Source organism: Lissotriton helveticus, chromosome 3_1, assembly GCF_964261635.1.
Source record: "Lissotriton helveticus chromosome 3_1, aLisHel1.1, whole genome shotgun sequence".
In the NCBI taxonomy this organism is placed as follows: domain Eukaryota; kingdom Metazoa; phylum Chordata; class Amphibia; order Caudata; family Salamandridae; genus Lissotriton; species Lissotriton helveticus.
This window is the reverse complement of record NC_136061.1, coordinates 1,924,900,791-1,924,922,846: the sequence shown is the minus strand read 5'-3', so window position 1 is coordinate 1,924,922,846 and position 22,056 is coordinate 1,924,900,791.

Sequence of the window (22,056 nt, the reverse complement as noted above, 5' to 3'; positions counted from 1 at the left end):
TTTTTCCAAAACCCCTGGAACACCTGGAGGAGACTTTAGGGGGTCTGAATATGTAAAACTATTGCAGATCCTCCCTCAACAGTGCTCCTAGCACAAAAGTCGATTATGTGAAGCACTTTATCACAATGTAGGGAGTGAAATGTGCAATTTCACTTAACCTTGGGCCTATACAACTCATTTTATAATGGTCCTCCTATTAAATACCTGACCCTCACCCCTGGAACGCCTAGTGGAGACTCTGGGGGTACATAAAACTGGAAATCCCTAAGTGCCCCAAACACCAAAGTCGAGTTTAGGGAGGCTATCTTGGTTTGCAAGCAACTATTTTCACTTTCCCATCATTCAGACTTTCACCAATATCTTCTCCCATGCCAATCTGCTGTGACTGGGACCATCTATCCTTGCCTGAGTGAACCTCATATGTAGCTTGGACACCAATCCTTAGAGTCTAGAGATATGGCTATCAGTGAGTGGCTTGAATTCCTCCAGTTCTTCAGGGAAACACGGGTCACTTCTCAGATAGCAATTCTCAGACGGAAATGGGTGAATATGTGTCTGACAGGGGTGGGGCCACAGCTAGGGGCCCATTAGGATGGCGGGCGGCTTGCCCCCGCCAGGCTGGCGGTAGCAATCCCATAGGAAAGGACTTAACAATGAGATCCCATGGGAAAACGCTATTATTTGACCATATACATCATCATTGAATAGACTCTTACTATGAGACTACAGATAAATATATATAGGAATACAGGTTGATTAAATAAGATAATTAAATGAATTGGCTAATTTCTGTAATTAAGATAGATGATATTATATATAATAAGAATAAAATTCCTGGAGTGAGATGTAGTCATACCATCTCATACGAACAATAGTGCCTTTTAGTCACTATATTTGAACTAAGGTTGGGGGATTAGTCCTATGTTTATCTTCATGTCCCAGGGACATAGAAGAAATACGTTAGGGTGTAATTATAAATATCGGATAGTATTTATATACTTTTTACAAAATTATATAAAAAAATAAAAAGATATAAGACAAATGCCTTGTTAACAAAGTTGTTTATTATTTTTTAATGTTTCTCCCTCGACATAATCGTTGGACTAATTAGAGTCTAGGGTGGTTAGATTAGCCCTATGTCCATGTTCATGCCCAATAGACATAGAGGAAACACTATCTTGCTATATATATGGTTTTTTGAGGATATCTTGAAAGTTATTTGACTTTACTATTTCATCCGTTTTGATTGTCTATCCTCGCGTTTTAACTATTACAATATTTATATAGATGTTAATTCGTTTTGTAACAGATAGCGATTATTGTAGGGGACAGAACTGCCCATAGTAAATCACGTGATCGGGTAACAGAATAGAAAGAGGACTATTTAAATGGCGGTCAAAGAGGATTCGTTTTTTGGCCCTCTTCTTCTTGTGACGTCAGACGCCAATAGTGGTTAAATGGACCGGAGCTAATATTGTACCCAACTCAAACGCAGGTAATTTATACACCGGTGTGTGAATATCTTTATGTGCCTGCATTTGTATTGGCATATCTTACTCTGATATTTCTTTTTTATTGTTTCGTTCCTTGTTTTAACTATATTGGAACGTTAGCGCTATCAGAAGCTACGTCGAGGGTGTGTGCCCGTATTCAATGCCACAAGTAACAAGCATCATCATCCAGATATGCAGGTATAACGGCACGTTTTATTTGTGTATGTTTAAGATCTATCGAGTTCCTCTTTTTAATTCTGTTTTCCTAAATATTAGGGTATACAATGGTTATTTGGGCCATCTTAGTAAGGAGCAATATATATATATCGATAGATAATTACCTATCGACTATGAACCATTTATGTGCGCTACTTTTACTGAAAAGAATAGAAGTCTGTCTCCCATTAGATAAAGTAGAAGATAGATATCGTTAATAAGATAATGTTACGAATAGAGAGTGTTTTTCTTTTCTTTCATCCTCGACATACATGAATGTCTCCATATAATTATATGATTTTTCAACACTGTGAACAATACGATAATAACTATATAATATTCATGAGAACCTATGCCGTTTATCTTACAATTAAAATAATAATTTCTCTCTTATAGCTTTTTGCAATTTATCACAAATACGACATGCTAAGTAGCTCTGGGACATTGATATTGATGTCAAGTTTTTAAGGTATTATATTAATGAGTGAACTATTATTAGTTAGTATCACTATCATTACTTAGTAGCCCGCTACATCGTATTTCTAATATTTGTCAGATATCATCATAAAGTCAATAGGGAGGATTCATATCATTAAGTAGAGTTTCTGGACCTCTTATACAACAAACAATCACCTGTAGCACATGGCTATAATTAGGTTTATTCGTTAAAATCTTGTCTGTTAATATCAGATATATAGACATTGGCAGATATAAAATATCCTTTACTAATTTCGCTGATAGTCTAGTAGGTCGAAAAACTGATATGTTTTCTTTATTTCATAGCAGTCCGTCGTAGCTGTTTCTATCCAGGACACAAGAACTTGAGGAATATCATCACGATATAGTCAATCTCATTTATTTTTAGGTAATTAAAGATGATTGCAAAATAAAAAATATAGTAATTAAATTAAACGAGGGACACCAAACTTGAGTAAGGTAATAGAGATACTCAGCTAGTGGTCTCTCTTGCGCAAAAAAGTTGCCACCAACCACGGACCAATCTGACAACTTGCTTGGAACAGGTCAAGAGTTGGATGACGAAGTCGTGCCTCAAGCCTAACGGTGACAAAACCGAGCTTATGCTACTTGGTCCATCAGCTCCCTCCACCTTGGAACTGTTATGGCCCGTTAGCTTGGGCGCACCCCCCACACCCAGAGACAATATAAAAAGTCTTGGGGTGTGGTTGGACAAATCCCTGACCTTTAACATCCAAGCAACTAAGCTGTCTGCGACCTGCTTTGGTCTCATCAGGATGATGAAAAAAATCCTTTCGCTTCTACCTTTTGAGGCCAAGCAGGTAGTCATACAGGGTCTAATCCAGTTCCGCCTTGACTTCAGTAACCCCCTGTATCTAGGGGCGCCTGAATACTGTCTGCAAAAACTACAGCGGATTCAGAATTGTGCAGCACGCACATTGCTTGGTCTGCCACGCAGAACCTCGGTGAAGCCTGGGCTGAGAGCCCTGCATTGGCTCCCTGCCAGGGAGAGAATTGAGTTCAAGTCCATGTGCATTTCCCATCAAGCATACTGGAAATCTGGTCCAGCAATCAGTCACTCTCTGATTACCCCTCATCGGCCCAATAAACAGCTTCGTTCTTTCCACGCCTTTTTGGCGGTAGTTCCCCGGATCCAGAGCTGGAGGTCGGTCATTTTCCTACAACGCAGCCAAGTTATGGAACTCACTTCCTCTCCATTTAAGATCTAATCCTAACTTGATGCCCTTCCGTAAACAGCTCAAAACTTTTCTTTTGAACATATCAGGCTAACTCCTGGGCCGATCTCATTGGAGGGTACTAATCTAGTTCTCTAGCGCCTGGACGCCTCAGGGCAGCAGCTGCGCTTAACAAAACCCTTTTTCATTTCATTTGATTTCATTTACATTTCATACTCTGTTCTCTTTTTTTCAGCAAGAAGAAGATGGTCATTATTTCAAATACTACATCCATTAATATCACTCTCCCTTCATCATTAAAAGGGGATTTTAAGTACGTTTCCTCTACAAAATATATTAGGTAGAATCTGACACAGCTTATATCGATTGCACCCAGGCAATTCTGACAATATAAAAAAAAATGTTGTATTTCAGAATTATATCAGTCAAAGAAAATAGCATAAGAAAATAGCATAACCATCTAAGTTCTGCATTTTCACGTCAACAAAGTAAGTTGTTGTTAGGTACATTGCCTAGCTATATATTACACAAAGAGTGTTTTTTCTTTTTTCTTTTTAATTCATAGTTTTTAAACTTCATACTTTGAGTGTTGCAATGTGGTACTCAAATAGGACAATGTCCAGAATTGTATTAAGAGATTTGTCTTTTTGATATCTATGGAGGCGATATAGAAATGTATACTTGTGGTCTAATATTTAAGTAATGTTTGTACATGGCATTCAAGATGTTCTTGTTAGTTATACTGTTAGTATATTTATGTTATGATAACTAGTTAAATAATATGTATAGCTGTCAACTAAGAGAATGATGGTAAAAAGAGTGAACACTTCGACAATGTTATTGTATTTTTATATTTTCTTTTTCTGTATATTCTTATAATTTTTTTTACAGGTTTTCGTGGTAATTTCCTGAAGAAGGCGTTTGATACGCCGAAACGCGCGTCTATTATTACTACTGTGATAATTATTATTGCTTTATAATAAGTGTTTTTTAATTAAATTGAAATGTATTGTTTTGTATAATTGACCATATGACATGCATTGATTGTTTTGCACTGACTATAGTGTTGCTGTTTTTTGAACAAATTTAAAAAAAATAATAATATGAATGCAAAGAATATTGAATAAAATACATATAGTTTTTTAGACCTCATTGTTTTTCTGTCTCTGTATAGTCCTCCACATATTGCTGCCTATATTTAATTGCCTTGTGGAAAAGTAAATTTTGCCATGTTCTGTGTCCCTACGCCTCATCCATCATATGTTATGTGTGCATGACCAATATGCATATGTTATTCCCCATGTCCGATTAATGACGCAATTACAGTTGTGTCCACCTCTGATATGTCATTTTCCAGTCCTCGTGAATAATACGAATATCAGGCCTATGTAAAGTTATGTTGCCACGTTTCCCAGTGTGCACGTTATTTCATTATAAAGTCCCCGTTTCCAGGCCTCAAAAGGGCCCAGACCACAGATTCAGCTCCTGTCTCCTGAAAGCCTCGCTGAGGAGCGATACAGCCCCCACCTGTATCCTCGACCCTTCACTTACTTCCTGCCTCGCAGTGCCCGGTGCAGCTTGGCTCTGCCTCTGAGTCTGCCAAGAGTATGTTATGATTCCAGCTATCAGTTCAGTCCTCCTCTTCTGCATTCCTAAGCTACTGAACTGCATCAATAGTTTCCGTCATTGTCTAGCCTTCTCGTCTCCACGTTAGAGAAATACTGTATTAATGGTCATTTAATATTCTTCATCACGCACTACATGTAGAATAATGCATGGTCCAGTCTTAGAGTCAAGTTAGTTTTTCCCCTCATGACTCCTAGTTTATATCAACATGTTCCCTAAACATCAGATACCAGATAGGGTTTAGGTACATGTCGCTCCGACCCTCCAGACTTTAGTCTCTGCTCCTAGCACAGAGTTCGTAGCCCCCAGCTTCTCCTAGTAACACGTCATTGCCAGTTTTCGCGCACCATTAGGTTAGAGGTCCCGGCTCCTTAGGTAGCCCCCTCCAATGTTTCCGCCCATTCATGACATATTCTGTTACGTTTGCATCACATGTCTAAGTATACTCCCAGTTACACCTCTTTTTACTGTTATCTTTCGCGACTGCTACGCGTCACGCCTTCTGCTCCACCCACTGTTACGCCTACTGCAATGTAATGCTATGTGTTTGCGCTATGTATATAAGTCAATGTATTGTTATTAAAAGTTAGCGCGCTCATCCCAGACCCGGCCCCAGCAGCTGCTGGGCCTCTTTTCCCCTGCTGGGTCATCCTATGCAGGTTGTCCTGATCCTGTCCTTATGCTGTAATAAACCTGCAGATACTCCTACTACCTCGAATCTTGACTCTTATTTTTTTTGAGCTATCTGTTATTCATTCATTCATTTAAAAATAGATCCGGTATTATTTATTTATATACCACATAATGGCGCCCGAATAGGGACTTGCCCTTTCCCCACGCGTCGGTGAAGCCACGCCGACCCCCTGACCCTCTGCAGCCGTGACGGAACCATACCGGCCACGTGCAGATATTTCTGCTTCAAGTATCCCTCAGGCCCACGGAGGAGACGGAGGAGGCGGTCCAGCATCCGAACGAGACGGTGGAGGAACGCGGCGAGTCCCGACCAGAGCCCAAGCCGAGAGTCCAAGGTCCGAGGTATCCGGAGGCCCACCCGTAACTGAAGTCCGAAGTTCGTCGTCGTAGCAGTCCAGTCCCGTTCGAGGCCTTCCGTTCCGTGCTGCCCGGTGAGTACCATTGCTGGGGTAGTATCTAGACAGGACCAATCTAAATTGACTCCTGGTCCGTGGGTTGGTGGTGCCCAGACTCACAAACAAAGTGTTCACCTAGGTGGATACGGGTCTTGATGCGTCCCTTTTTGGGACCGGTATGTTCCGTACTGTTACAGCAGTGCATCCAGTAACTCTAGTCTGTTCCGTTCTCGAGAAAATCTGTTCTGTTTCTGTTTTCAGTATTTTCAGGTAATATTCTGTTCGAACTGTTATGTTATGATATTGTTTAATGTAATTCCAATGTCGTGGTATGCCTGAATTGTTTTTCCCACTTGTTATTGTTCTTCGTGTATTGTATTGTGTTCCGATTTAAGTTTACAATGCCGCTCTTTTCAAGATTACGTCAGTTAAAAACTAGAAAGGGTCTGTTAGAGGAAGCAGTTCCTGTCCCGCCTAGGGACAGTCCAGGTCATTTTATGTATCAGAAACATGGCATAAGCGCCATAATGTATCTAGATTTATGGGTAGAGTATACCAGACAGTTAGAAGAAAAGTATAGATGGCCCGTATCGGGTACATGGGATGCCGAATGTATCATGCGAGTAGAAGAAGCATTATGGAAAAAGAAAGCCAGACAGTCACAGAAAGATGCCATCGAGTTATGGCGCAAGGAAGCTCATAGAAGAACGGAAAAGGAAGTCAGAAAGTCAGAGTTAAGTAGAGAATCCCAAGAACGAGCCCAAGAAAGAGAATTAATCGAGATAGGTGAACAAGTCAAAACCGAACAGTCAGACAGACAGAGGCATGCCCTCATTAAGGGTATGTATCCTGTCCTTGCCGAAGGTTTGCCAAAAGCGACCCCAGAGGCATCCAGTAATTTCCCGCCGCCATTAGTTCCGACCAAGCTACGTCACAAACAGACCGCAGCTGATATTTTTATTTCGTCCTACTTGGACGACACAGTCCCAGAATATGCAAATCCTGTTCGCGCTCCGCCAGTCCCTGTAAATCAGGCACTTCCTGCTCCTCCAGACACCGGGGTGCCCTTAACAGCTCCCCCGGTCCAGTCTGCCATACAAGTCCAGCCCACGTTACAATTACCGACTCTGCCAGGACGAAGAATGTCAGTCGACGATTCCAGTTTAGGGGCCGCGGGAGGAGGTCTTCCTCAAACCCCGCCGCCACACAAGCGTTTATCAGCACTCGAATTACATGCTCAAGCATCACAGCGTACTCCTAAAAGTAATAAGTCTGTCACAGAAATCAGACAAACCCTTGGCGAATGTGTCTATGATCCAGTCCCAGGCGAGTATAATATGGTTTTATATTCCGTACGTGTAAGGAGAGTGACCGAGTATCTAGTCACCTTACCGAATATGAAAGAAGATCTAGACAGAATATATCGTTTCATCCGTACAGGGGATGATCCAGAAAGTATTGGCGAGATTATGTCTCAAAGGAAAGCCGAGATTCAGCTCATGATATTAAAGTTCCTGATCAATTGTCTAATAAGAGAACAAGATTATCCGTCTAAAGATCCCGCCGAAATGAGAATCCTGACAAGGTGGAGTGATAATATAGCCGAGGGTAAGCACAAGACCGTCGGTGCCATGGAGAGTATGTACAAGAAAATTCGTAAAGAAATAATAAGGTTACACGAACAGCGTAAAGCAGCACAAGTAAGCGAGAAAGAAAGTATCTCTGATCCTGAAGAGGAAGACGAGAATTCCGCCAGAATAGCGTATGTAGGAAAATCTAGATTTCCAGATCGCCATTTACGTCTAGAACACAAGTCTATTTTTCATCATCCAGCACCAGAACAAGGTTCCCTAGAACAAGTATTTCAAGTTACCGATCACATTCTGAAATCACGAGTCGGTTACAGTGAGTTAAGTACCATGCATGAACAAGAACTAGTCCGATCAGCAGTCCGATGGATTACTGATTCTACCACTTTTCCAGACGAAATAGTGGCACAAATGTTTCTGAAACTGCCCCCAGCCGAGCAGCGACTGGTGGGTATGTATATGATTCAGCACCTCATTACTTTGTATGAGGGTCAACATTCTGACCCAGGTCCGTTGCATGATATCCTGAACGAGTTACTCCAGTATAGATGGAGAGGCCTAGGTACCGATTTAATTAGTGTCATTCTAGAACAGCGCCACAAATATAGAACGTTTCTGAACCCGCATTTCGTTCATGTCTCACCCCCAGAAAGTAAATCATTCTACATAGACAGACAGAATCCGTTACGAGAAGTCCACCCAGTCCAAGGGGCGGGTGGCGTAATGCAACGAGTGTTTGTATACACTCCGATATCAAAGATGGAACTTCTTGAAATGAAGAAATTAATTCCCTGTCATGACAAAGATCCAGCAGGGTTCCATAGAGAATTAAAAGACATGCTCCGTATGGGAGAATACACTTACCCAGATATCATTAAAATGTTAAAGGTCCTGTTACCCGCAGGGGTATATGAAAAGCTAAAGGAAAAAGAATGGGAGGTGGGAGAGAAAAAGATCGATTGGGCAGCTCTAGAAGCTGAAGACAAGGCACGAGTACCAGGTACCGGTCTTGGAGATAAATGTAAAGAATTACCAGAATTACTGATTCAAGTTTTACCCAGATTATTGACAACTAGAAAAGAAGACTGGGATGCAATCTCAGCCTGTAAACAGAAACAAGATGAAGATATTAGTGATTTTTATTCTAGATTTGAGAAATGTTTTAGTATTAACAGTGGTCTCAAGACAAGTAGTGAGTCATACCCTCACCTTTTCGTTACTAAATTAGTCGAGAATTCAAGTCCACAAATTAAAAATCGAGTTTTGAAAGTCGAAAGTACCTGGCAAGCAAATACCCCGTCCCAGATGCTCCAGATGCTCCAGTATCACCAGAATAGAATCAGGGAAGAGCAAGAACACGAGAGAAAACGTATGAAAGACACGAAAATGAAAGTGCTAGTTGCACAAACAGTTCCTCAAGACAGTCAGAAGAGGGGTCCGAATCAAGCCAGTCATCCTGCAGCTCCCGTTAAAGGGAACTGCAATTATTGTAAACAGCCAGGTCATTTTATAAACGAGTGTGCAGTTCTGAAACATAACATAGCTACTGGTAAGACTAAAGAAAGACCATGTCCGCCTAGACAAGAACAAGTTTCACAGATTCCTCAGTCACAGAATGCACAACAGACAGTTCCCGCACCGCAGCCTATTGCTGCAACACAGCATGTCACATCGCAGATGTACCAGTATGCGCAGTCTGAGTATCCAGAGTACCAGTCATATTCATGAAACAGCCTAGAGAGGGAGGTAGGCTTGCCTCTCATCGAGATACCTGTAGATCAAGAAGGTCCCTATGTTCACAGTCAAGTATTAGGGAAAGACAGAAAGTTTTTGATCGATACAGGGGCAAGTAGGACCACAATTAGTCACGCCGAAGTTCCAGGGGCTCCGCTCTCAGGCTCAAGAAATGTTTCCCTTGGATTTTCAGGAAAGCCAATAGTTAATGAGATATCAAAGCCAGTTACTCTAGAAGTAGGTCCATTGTCCCGTACTACTGATCTGTTACTTACTAAGTCATGTCCAGAAAATCTGTTAGGCATTAAGACACTGAAAGAGTTAGGTGCAGTTATTTGCTGTTCCCCAGAGGGAATACGTCTGTTCCTACGTGACTTTAAGGGTCACTATGTATTACGAGATTTTGATTCAAGATTGTCTAATGTTCCGCAGCATCTATGGGCGCAAGGTCCAACTGATGTAGGTTACATGCAAATCACACCCCATCGTGTGACTCTCAAACCAGGTGTAGTGTTACCCCGAATCAGACAGTACAGATTGCCACCTGAGGCTGTAGCAGCCTTATCCAAAATTATTGACGAGCTCATGGCTCAAGGAGTAGTTGTGGAAACTGACTCCAATGTATGTAATTCTCCGATCATTCCAGTCATGAAACGTACTGATCCGAATGCACCCCCAGTATATCGACTAGTGATTGATTTACGAGAGCTTAATAAATGTATTATTCCTCAGTACCCAGTTGTCCCAGATATTTCTTCCCTGTTAACTGCTATTGATTCCGAAGCCATGTTTTTCACTGTCATAGACCTCAAGAATGCATTTTTCAGTGTTCCAATTCATCCAGACAGCCAGTTTCTTTTCGGATTTTGTTTAAATGGAAGGAGCTATATGTTTACACGCGCTCCTCAAGGTTTCACAGAAAGTCCTAGTATTTACAGTCAAGCACTCAAGAGACAATTAGACAACATTCACATGCCAACTGACACTGCCCTGCTCCAGTATGTCGATGATCTCCTGATCACAGCCCGTTCTGAACGTGACTGCGAGCGAGCGTCACTGACAGTCCTGTATTTTCTAGCCGAGATGGGGCACAAGGTGTCACCTTCGAAGCTTCAATTCTGTGTCCAGCAAGTGGTATACTTAGGACACTTGCTGTCCAAGAGGGGTAGGCAGTTGACACCAGACCGTATCCAGTTAATAGCGAGTCTTCCCCAGCCCAGAACCCAGAAGGAGGTACGTGCCTTTATCGGCCTTACTTCTTATTGTAGACAATGGATTCCCCAGTATGCATTTCTAGCCAAGCCACTGATACAGTTAACGACACAGGAGGCAGCCGTATCGACTGTCCTCCCTTGGACATCTGACCATACACTTAGTTTCAACGAGTTAAAGAAAGCCCTATGTCAAGCTCCAGTTCTAGCTACACCGAACTACAGTAAGCCTTTTACACTTTTCGTTACTGAACGCGAAGGTACAGCATTATCTGTTCTTACACAAGATCAAGCAGGACAATACAAGCCCTGTGCTTATTTTTCGAGCACATTAGATCCAGTCGCCCAGGCGTTGCCTGCGTGCCTCAAGTCAGTTGCAGCCACAGCACTAGCTATCAGACAAAGTGATTCCATAGTTTTAGGACATTCCCTGACAGTACAAGTTCCACATTCAGTAGAAGTTCTTTTAAACCGAACACAAACACAGCACTTGACAATTGCACGTTTAACAGGTTATGAATTGACACTGTTCCAGCCACACATAGAAATTAGACGCTGCAACGTTCTGAATCCTGCTACACTGTTACCATCAGTTAGTTCAAATCCAGACCCACATGATTGTGTGGAAGTAGTTAACATTACGACTAAGCCAAGACAAGACCTGACAGACATTCCGTTACCAGATTCCGACCTGACACTTTATGTGGATGGTTCATGTATGAGAACTGGTACAGGAGAACTAGTCGCCGCATATGCAGTGACTACTGACACTGAAGTTATTGAAACACACCGTATTGATACCCTGTCCGCTCAAGCAGCAGAGCTAGTCGCTCTGACACAAGCCTGTATACATGCCAAGAACCTGAAAGTTAATGTTTACACAGATTCACGTTACGCATTCGGAGTTGTACACGACTTCGGAGTGCTCTGGCAGGAGAGAGGTTTCATGACTTCTCATGGAACCAAGATTCAGCATGGTCTCCTTATTCAAGCCCTGTTAGATGCCATACATTTACCGACATCCATTGCTATCATGAAATGTAAAGCACATACGAAAGTTACTGACATTATTTCCCAAGGTAATGATCTAGCAGATCGCACAGCCAAGCTTACAGCACAGACTCCAGACATTCCAGGTAACATGACACATACTCCGGATTCGATTACATGTATGACAGTTAAGGACCCTACACAAGATGTCATAGATATCCAGTTACATGCTACTCCCTCTGAAATCAAGAAATGGTCTGAACAAGGAGGGGTTCAGACAGATCAAGGATGGTTAACGAAGGGTAGAGCCACATGGTTTCTCCCCGATTCTATGGTTCAAGTCATTATCAATACCGCACATAGTCCAGCCCATTTAGGAGAAAAAGCTATGTTAGATAGTATCCAGAACATTTGGTTCAATAAGCATTTACGAGCTGCAGCCAAGCAGAAAGTCCGCACCTGTATGATATGTTGTCAGTTTAATCCAGGTAAAAGTGTCCCGGTGGAACAAGGTGGTTTCCAGCCCCCTGACCACCCTTTTGAGGTCCTCCAGATGGATTATATTCAGATGGAGCGATGTCGAGGTTTCAAGTATGTCCTTGTAGTTGTATGCGCTTTGTCCAGGTGGACAGAAGCATATCTAGTCCCAGATTACACAGCCGCGACCACTGCCAAGCAGTTGGTTCGTGAATTCTTCCCTAGATATGGACTCCCTAGAGTCGTATATTCTGATAACGGCCAGCCATTCTCATCCGAACTCATGAAACACGTTTCCCTTTTGTTAGGGTACCAGTGGAAGTTCCATTGTGTACGCCATCCTGAAGCAGCCGGTCTCGTAGAGAGACATAATCAGACCCTGAAAATCCGTATTGCCAAAGTCTGTAAAGAAAAAGGTGTGGACTGGCTAGTAGCTCTGCCAGTTGCTCTGTTTTATATGCGCATGGTCGCACATTCCAGATCAGGTCTGTCCCCGTATGAGGTCGTATTCGGCCGCCCCCCTAACATGTGGGGTACTCCTAGACCCCGAAGTATTACCGATGTTTCATGTAATATGCTGACAGATTACCTAGCTTCCTTGATGTCTGCCCTCAACTCATGTCGTTCACAGGTTGCCGCCGCATTTCCAGACAATACCGAGGTGGCACCGCACGAGATCGTTCCAGGCTCCTTGGTGATGATCAGAAATTTTGACAGATCAAGTCTGCTGGAACCACGTTGGAAAGAGCCACGTCAGGTCCTCTTGACCACCCGTACTGCCGTCAAGTTGGAAGGCAGGAAGGGGTGGGTCCATCTTTCTCATGTAAAACTTTTCAATGGATTGAAACCAGTCTCCAAGAACATTTCCAAGGATTCCCAAGATTCTAAAGACTGCCAAAACATTGCTCTTAAGGACTGTCCCGCACAAGACATTATTACAACCCCTCCCTTGTTAGAGAAAACTCCGCAGCAGGAGTATAAGTTAAAGCTCAGGTCTAGTAAAATAAGTCAGTCAGTTTGATTGTATAAGTCCTCCCCTAGGTGAAACGGTTAGACTGTTTCTGACATGTATAAAATAGACCCCCATAGTGAGAGAGTCAGTCGAAGTTCAATCAGATGTATCATTTTTCTGAGTTTCATATTATTCATCAGCATTATGATTTCCTGCACCAGCTATGCGTTCTATCTGTATTTTCCAGTTCCTCATGTAAATATGTCTGCTAATGTTACAGTAGAGCACACGTTTAGTGATCTGCCTCCTCACGAATATTCTTACCGCCTCGCTATGCGTAACAACACATTTATCCGTATGTTACATTACTCGCACCAGACCAGCAATGCTACTAATTGTTGGGTGTGTGGTCGACTCCCCCCTTTTCAGACACCGAAGGGAGTTCTGCCACTGTTTCCTTATCCATTCTCACACAATGGTTCGTGTGGAGCATGGTCCACGTTAACGTCATCCTCAACAGATATGTCTTTTCTTAACAGTACATGTTTCCCAGACAAGCAAGGTTTCCCCCACAGAACAGGTTTAGATTTGGAAAATGAAGTATATAATTTAGGTAATTATTCGTCGAATTTCATGGTCCTGAATGTTCAGTCTGATACTACTCCAGACTTACCTGCTATTTCAGTACTACCAGTCAAAGGCGAATTATGTGTCCGTAATTATGGTTCTGTACATGTAGGTCATAGTGAATGTACTACTGTTATCCAGTATAGTGACAGTGGGAAATCTGTTTTCAAAGCTTCACGTCATTCTTATTTTATTTGTGGTCAGACCGCATATGTCCGTCTGCCCCTCGATTGGGAGGGAACCTGTTACATTGCTTTCCTACTGCCACCTGTTTTTCTAGCCCCATCTGATTATCACAGAAACACACATCTAGTACACATTAGACATAGAAGGGAGTCCCCAATTGTCGATTATACTGAAACTACTCTAGAACAGTATACAGATTTCAATAAAGGTTTCTTCTTCTTTGTAGGACCTGTCCAGAATAGTAAACTGATCCGTAGGTTAACAAGAACCCTTGAAGCTGTAGTAAATGAGACTGCCTCTGCTCTAGGTAACCTGACCGAAGAACAATCTGCTATGAGATTTGTCGTTTTGCAAAATCGTCTCGTCCTTGACGTCATACTGGCCGATAGGGGCGGGGCCTGTAGAGTCATCGGATCTAGTTGCTGCATTTTCATTCCAAATAACGCGCCGTCTGTTTATTCAGCTATAACCAGACTCCATAAAATTGCCCATCTGTTACATCAAGATCCAGGCACCTGGACATGGTCCGGTTGGTTCTGGAATATAATTTCCGCATGGGGATGGAAAGTCCTGTCCTTTCTAGGTATTGCAGTAGCGATTATATTTAGCTGCTGCCTCTGTATACAATGTGGCCCTGCGATTTGCAGCATGTGCGCTACCTCTTGTATTCCTAGTCCCAAGCCCCGTTCTAAATCCCGTTCCAGGATAATTCGAGACGAGCAAATGGTACTGTATGAAATGATAGATGGTATCATGAAAATTGATGTTTCCTGATGGAAACGTAGTGACAAGGAGGGAATGTGGAAAAGTAAATTTTGCCATGTTCTGTGTCCCTACGCCTCATCCATCATATGTTATGTGTGCATGACCAATATGCATATGTTATTCCCCATGTCCGATTAATGACGCAATTACAGTTGTGTCCACCTCTGATATGTCATTTTCCAGTCCTCGTGAATAATACGAATATCAGGCCTATGTAAAGTTATGTTGCCACGTTTCCCAGTGTGCATGTTATATCATTATAAAGTCCCCGTTTCCAGGCCTCAAAAGGGCCCAGACCACAGATTCAGCTCCTGTCTCCTGAAAGCCTCGCTGAGGAGCGATACAGCCCCCACCTGTATCCTCGACCCTTCACTTACTTCCTGCCTCGCAGTGCCCGGTGCAGCTTGGCTCTGCCTCTGAGTCTGCCAAGAGTATGTTATGATTCCAGCTATCAGTTCAGTCCTCCTCTTCTGCATTCCTAAGCTACTGAACTGCATCAATAGTTTCCGTCATTGTCTAGCCTTCTCGTCTCCACGTTAGAGAAATACTGTATTAATGGTCATTTAATATTCTTCATCACGCACTACATGTAGAATAATGCATGGTCCAGTCTTAGAGTCAAGTTAGTTTTTCCCCTCATGACTCCTAGTTTATATCAACATGTTCCCTAAACATCAGATACCAGATAGGGTTTAGGTACATGTCGCTCCGACCCTCCAGACTTTAGTCTCTGCTCCTAGCACAGAGTTCGTAGCCCCCAGCTTCTCCTAGTAACACGTCATTGCCAGTTTTCGCGCACCATTAGGTTAGAGGTCCCGGCTCCTTAGGTAGCCCCCTCCAATGTTTCCGCCCATTCATGACATATTCTGTTACGTTTGCATCACATGTCTAAGTATACTCCCAGTTACACCTCTTTTTACTGTTATCTTTCGCGACTGCTACGCGTCACGCCTTCTGCTCCACCCACTGTTACGCCTACTGCAATGTAATGCTATGTGTTTGCGCTATGTATATAAGTCAATGTATTGTTATTAAAAGTTAGCGCGCTCATCCCAGACCCGGCCCCAGCAGCTGCTGGGCCTCTTTTCCCCTGCTGGGTCATCCTATGCAGGTTGTCCTGATCCTGTCCTTATGCTGTAATAAACCTGCAGATACTCCTACTACCTCGAATCTTGACTCTTATTTTTTTTGAGCTATCTGTTATTCATTCATTCATTTAAAAATAGATCCGGTATTATTTATTTATATACCACAGCCTAGGAATTGTTTATCACACAGGTCAATTGTGGGGTCACATGTATGAAAAATCCATTTTGCATTTCTTAAATATCAAATTTTAGTTAATCACTCTTTAAGGAATGCAAAATGGTATGTAAGAAAATAGTGATTACTTAATAGCGATTGCTAAAGATTCTCAACTAGGTAATCGCTATAGGGTAATAGGCCCATATGTGCGAATTGTTTTGCATTACCTAATTTTCGATTACCTAATTGGTAATCACAAATTAGGTAATGCAATATAATGGGTGCCCTGGTGCCTAAGCCCCCCTGAAGCACCCCAAAAACAATGTGCACTTGTAAAGCACACACATGCCCTAGGGGAATGTGTGTGCTTCTTGGCAATTTGAAAAATGCATTTTTGTACATTTTCCAAAATTTGTACATAGTTACTATTGACTTGGAGTACTTGATGGTAATAGCATTTCTTAAATGCACAGTTCGCATTTAGAAAATGCTTGGTACATGTGCTAAGAATTGCAAATTGCAATTCCCTGTTTGTAGTTGCAATTTTAGGTAATGACAGTTTTTGCGATTACCTAAAATTATGACTACAAAGCCTTTCATACATATTGAAAGGCTATTTTGCATTCACAAATGGGCAAAATAACTGATTTGTACCATTTGTGAATGCAACATTTTTGATATATGAGGCCCTATAAATCGGGCCCAGGTATTTCAATTCAATCACATTTTTGTTGCAGCCACTGGCCTGTATTGGCCTATGTTGGTTTGTGAAATGCACATTTTGTCTCTACTTTAAATATTCCCCCAAGTAGAAATATTTGCTGTTAAATTATATGAGTTAATTTGTGTATTATATTCGTTATGTTAACTGGTTCATTCTTCACTGGTTTTCCCAGCACAGTTATGCCTATTCTGTTATGGCTCTGATGTTGCTTAACATTTTGATTGATACATGTAGGACTTGGCCTTTTTGGCTAAAGTCCCTTCAACTTTTTGCTTTCCCCCTAGACCGTTTTCTTGACATAGAGTTGCCAATTTAGATGCTTTGGGTACTTTGTCACTGCTGATCAGTGTCAAAGTAGAAGTGTACCTTATGTAAAGTGTAAGGCTAATTGGTTGTCCATTATTGGTATGTTTGCCTTACCAGTAAAGTCCCTAGTGATGTGCACTGTGTGTGCCAGGGCTAGTAATGCAAAGGCGCACGGAGAAGGGAACTCAGGCCTGCAGTGTAGGGCCTGCGCACAGTTTGCTAAGTTAGCATGCTGTCCTGAGAAGTGCATCCATTTATCAGGCTTTACTTTCCCTTTTGCATACACACTTGGCACCCCTGTGGTAGGTCTCGGGTAACCCCTGGGCCGGGTGCAGTGTAGGTAAAAGGTAGGACATACACTAAAGATGTGTGTTATGTCCTGACAGTGAATAATACTACATTTAGTTTTTCACTGCTGAAAGGCCATCCTGCTCAATGAACAGAATTGGGGAGACTGGGTGTTGTGTTTGTTAGCCTAGTTTCCTGTAAGTTTATAATGGAGAGGTGAAGTTTAGTGTGTATGAACTCACAGTGTCATAACACATCTTTCTGTGACTGTGGTTTTGTCACTGTGTGTTCCGAAACCACTCTTTTAGAAAGTGGCTTAGGGGCATATTAGCAAGGGTGATCTCACAGCTTTAGCAGGACTTTTTCCCGCTAAAGAGGCGATCATTTTATCGCCCTATTAGCAAGCTGTTGCTAACAGCAGTTAGCGACAGCTTTTAGGCGATAGCTATAGGTTTGGGGCCCGCTTTACATGTCAGCGATATTTATCACTAATGACATGCAAAGTGGGCGTACCCAGACTGTTAGCGACTGAAAACAGTCTCTAACACAGCTGTTGCCTATTGGTAACGCAGGCGAAGCGATAAAAAAAATGGCGCTAAGCGCGATTATCGCAAGTATCTAATGCCTGCTAAAAAGTTGACTTACCTGTATAGTCAATGGGGGTGGATTATCAGACTAAGCCCCCATTGGCGTTAATGCGAAAAAATTGCTGGATGTCCAGCGATATTCTCGCATTGAGCCGCTATCGCTGGATATTTTATCGCATTGGATATAAACGTTGCTAATAGCATATTTTCTCTGCGAAAATATCGGGCGATAGGCAGCGATAAAAAAAGTCGCTAACCACGTTTAGCGATAAATATTGCTATATCTTGCTAATAGGCCCCTTAGGTTTGTGCTTTAGGCATTTCTGTGTGTCTCTACTGAAATGTGGATTGACTATATGGATCTGAGAGGTGAGAGGAGCTGGGAGAGGTCTTGACCCAGGGAGGGGTTGAGATGGCACCAGGTTGCCCTGCATCTGGAGTGTAGGGGGAGGAGAAGCCTGGGAGGTGAAAAGGCCTGGGCTGGTGCTATAAACCAATTGACCCATCTCCTACAGAGTGATTAAGGATCCAGACCCCTAGTATCAAAGGAAGAAAGGTGACACTGGGAGGGAGACACCCAGAACTGATTTAGGGAGGGGTCAAGGAACCCTGAGCACAAACAAACTTCAAAGACATTAAGGGGTATAACTATGAGAGCTGAATCGCCTGAACGTCGGAATGAAACAGAAATGGATTGAGACTGAAAAGGCTTGGACCCATTCTGTGGTCAAGAGGGAACCTCTACTAAAGAAGAAGCAACTGAAGAGACTGCTGTGGAAAGACCAACACTTCCTTCATGATCTGGGGCTGGTCTGCAGTTTGCTGTTCTAACCAAGGGAGAGGCTGTTGGGACTGTGCTTGGAGGCGCTGGGTCCCCCTGCTTGAAGAAGACTGTGCTTTGTGCTTTGTCTTGTTACTCCAACGGACCGAGGTGAGCTGGCTCCCTGTTTGGAAACACAGGAACATAAAAGTTTCTGGAGAAGTCCCAAGCAACGCGGTGTGTGCATGCTTTTGCCTTGTGATCGTGATCGTGGGCACACAGGAGTAAGCTGAGTCTCGGATGCACAGGGTGCATGTTGTGGTGCAGGCCAAGGTGTTGGTGATTAGCGCCTGGTCATTGTCTGCGTGGGGAGACGAGGTGAGACTCGGATACGCAGAGTGTGTGTCGTGGTGCAGGCCAAGGCGTTGGTGAGGACCGCCTGGTCGTTGTGTGCACCAAACGAAGAAGCAAGTCTCGGACACGCAGAGTGCGTAACGTGATGCAGCCAGGGAATTGGTGAAGAGCACCTGGTCATCATGTGCACCCGGAGAAGAGGTGAGACTCGGATGTGCGGAGTGCATGTCGTGGTGCAGCCAAGGCATGGGTGAAGTGCACCTCAACATCGTGTGCACCGGGAGAAGAGGTGAGAATCGGGCGCCCCGTGTGTGTGTCGAGGTGCAAGGAGCGGTTGTGATTCCTAAAATTGCGAAAAGCATGATGCATCCCAAATTAGAGAATTGCATTCGCAAACGGGCGAAAATTGCGATTTGCACCGTTTGCGAATGCAATTCTCAATGATGCATCTAGGCAAAAGTCCCCTGTCCTAGGGCAACACTGCCTTAATGCCGAAAAATATGCTGAAAAATATGCGGATCACTATGTAACCAGGAGGCAAATTACCCATTGTCCTGAATAGTTCAGAAAAGCACCGTCCCCTCAATGGGCCTCAAGTGGAAATATTACCTTAAAAAATCCCAAGGCATTTTCTAAAATCGTTTGAAGTAGCAAGGAAGGAAGGCTGCCTCCCACTTGACGCAATGATGATTACTCTCCTAGAGAAACATGGGAAATCAAGGGTAGAAAGCAGCTGTTACAGGTCGAACTCCTTAACTAGAGACGAAAAAAGGAGCCAACCGGGTTGGCCGCTAAATGGGTGCACCTTGACCAGTCTGGGTTCATGCCCAACAGTTTGTGAAGTGAGGGGAGGCCGTTTTGAGGTGGCTCTTGATGAAGTGTGCTCCTATCAAATAAGTAGCCTAGACCAGTATGGGTGATCAGCCTCAATATATAAGAGCGTGGGATCAAGGAACAGTGTCTTGCTTACCATTCGAGACATAGGGGCATATTTACAATAACTGGCGCATCCCTGCAAATCAGCAGGGATGCGCCAGTTATTGTGCGCCACAGCTCCGCCATCATGGATGCGCCGCATTTACAATGCGGCGCACCATGGTGCGTGACGCATCTGTGCCTAAAAGTGACGCATTGCTGGAGTTGCGCCGCAAGCGCAACGCAGCTCCAGCACTGCTCCGGGGGCCCTATTTAGTTAATGCTGCGTCAATCCTTACGCCTGCTTCAGGCAGGCGCAGGGTTTTGACGCAGCATGGGCCTAAAAGTGACTGAGTGAAATCTTGTAGATTTCACTCAGCCACTTTTAGGAGGCGTTCCTGCACCGGAACGCCCCCCCTGCACAGGAACGCCTACATGTGGCGCAGGGCATTACAACGTGACGCATCTCTCAGATGCGTCACGTTGTAAGTACCGCCGCACCATGGAGCAGGATTTGCGCCGCTGCTGCGTCACAAAAGTGACGCAACGGCGGCGTAAATGAGGCGCAAGGGGCTTGTAAATCTGCCCCTAGGTATTCAGTAGTGGAATTTGGTGACAGTAGTCACGTCTTCTTAAAGTGGTGTAATGAGGAGGATGATCTGTGTACAAAGGAACATTTCCAAAATAAAGGGTTAAAACGGGAAACTTTCTGTAGCAAAACAAAAGCGTCACAGGTGCACTATAGTATCTAGCATAAAAGGTCTCCAGAAAACTTCAAGGATTAAACTTCCATATAATACAGTTTTAATACTTGTTGTAATTATCATTATTTTCAGTATTCTTTAGGTTTAGCAGGTGTAAGGATTGACGCAGCATTAACTAGATAGGGCCCCCAGAGCATTGCTGGAGCTGCGTCGCGCTTGCGACGCAACTCCAGCAATGCGTCACTTTTACGGCACAGATGCGTCACGCATCTGTGCTGTTTTTGCACTATGGTGCGCCGCATTGTAAATGCGCGCTTCCATGATGGCGGAGCTGTGGCGCAGAATAACTGGCGCATCCCTGCTGATTTGCAGGGATGCACCAGTTATTGTAAATATGCCCCGTAGTACCTACATGATTTGCCTCTTATCTCTGGCACTTGCAGAGTCTCCAAACTTAGAAAGACCCCTTTGAATCCAGTAAACCACACATTCTTCTCCCCTAGCCTTCACACCCACCATCACAGTCTGTTTACTGCCACTCTTCACACTTTCCATAATGGGCACTTTAAAGCTGATGAGTTGTAAAAGCCCTAAACTGTGAATTTTAATATGTTGCATTTTATGACGGTTTTACTTCTTTTTTTATCTTGCTTCGCATTATGTATATGAATTTGTAATTTATACATTATACATGTATGCAAAGGTTTTTATTAATCATGCATAATATTATTAATAATACTAATAAAAAAGTATCTTTCCATAACAAACTCATGACATCATTGTTCACAAACATTTTCAATATCCACAATGGACACAACTCTGACTTGACTCTCCTAACGCTCACAATTTCAAACAGTAATTTCCCAATAAGACTATGGGATATGAGAGCATGTCATCAAGCGGCAGCAATAATTATCACTGGCCGCGCTTAGCGCAAGTTTTCCCATCACCAGCTATCGCTGGAATTGATCGCCAAGCTTGCGCTGTATTAACAACGCTAAACGCATTGGCGATCAAAATTCCAGCAATAGCGGGGAAATGGCCCAACATCGCTGGAAAACCAGCGATGTTCACTTGTAAACGACGATAACCTTGCAGATACGACCCTGAGGTCGTATTACCATAACCCACCACCAATGTTCTGTATACATAAGTCTGGATTTTAGCAAACATTACAATCCACCGATAAAGGCCAGTCAGGGTGATTTTGTCCATCGCTACGCCGGCCGGACCATTGTAGTTAGTTTTGCGAAGCTACCTTTGCGATATTTATCCATGGAGTTCTGTCAGGCACGCCTACTTTGCCTCTAATTAGCAATGCGAAGTTAGGTGTGCTGGAAAAGGGCGCTAAGTCAGCAAAACACGTGCTCATGTGTCCTTGTTTATAAAGCAATAAAGTGATTGCCGTTTTTCGTCCAAAAACGGACGCTAAAGCGGCGATAAGTTTATCGCCAGCCCTTGATAATATGCCCCATAATGTTCTATGACTACAACAGTTCTTTGATGGCTTTCACACAATCCACTTTGTTCCTTAATTTACTCTGAA